Below are 691 nucleotides of genomic sequence, written 5' to 3'. Positions count from 1 at the left end.
TGTGACCACATGTAATCAGTGTGCATGCATTTAATCAGTGTGTATGTACGTGTAATCAGTGCCTGTATGCCCCGGTATGTAATCACTGTGTCTGTGCATAATCTGTGCATGTGTCATCAATGTGTCCACCCGTGTAACCAGTGTGTGCATACATGTGTATAATCGGGGGGAGGTGTGCAATCAGTGTGCCTGCGTGAGTGTTCTCAGTGCATGTAATCTAGCCAGTGTCCACACCTGTGTAACTAGTGTGTGTGTGTAAAACCCTCGTGTGTGTAATCAGTGTGTCCACACCTGTGTAACGGGTGTGTGCATGCGTGTGCATAATTGTGCAATCAATGCACCAGTGTGGGTGTGTTATCAGTGCATGTGTGTGAAATCTAACCAGTGTGTCCACACCTGTGTAACTGGGGGGGGGGTGTAATCCGTGTGCGTGTGTAATCAGTGTGCCCACGCCCGTGCACTTGATTTGCGCACACGTGTGTATAATCGGGACGGACGGGTGCAATCAGTGCACCCGTGTGAGTGTCTTATCAGTGTGTGTGTAACCTAACCAGTGAGGCCACGCCTATGCAACTAGTGTGTGTGATCCGTATGCGTGTGTAGTCAGTGTGTCCGCACCTGCGTAAGAGGTGTGTGTGCGCAATCAGCGCGTGCCCGCGGGGGGTGGTGGGCGTGCGGCGCGGCGCGGGGC

Source organism: Crocodylus porosus, unplaced genomic scaffold (assembly GCF_001723895.1).
Source record: "Crocodylus porosus isolate Cpor-Errol unplaced genomic scaffold, CroPor_comp1, whole genome shotgun sequence".
Classification (NCBI taxonomy): Eukaryota; Metazoa; Chordata; order Crocodylia; family Crocodylidae; genus Crocodylus; species Crocodylus porosus.
Note: the sequence above shows the minus strand (reverse complement) of the source record.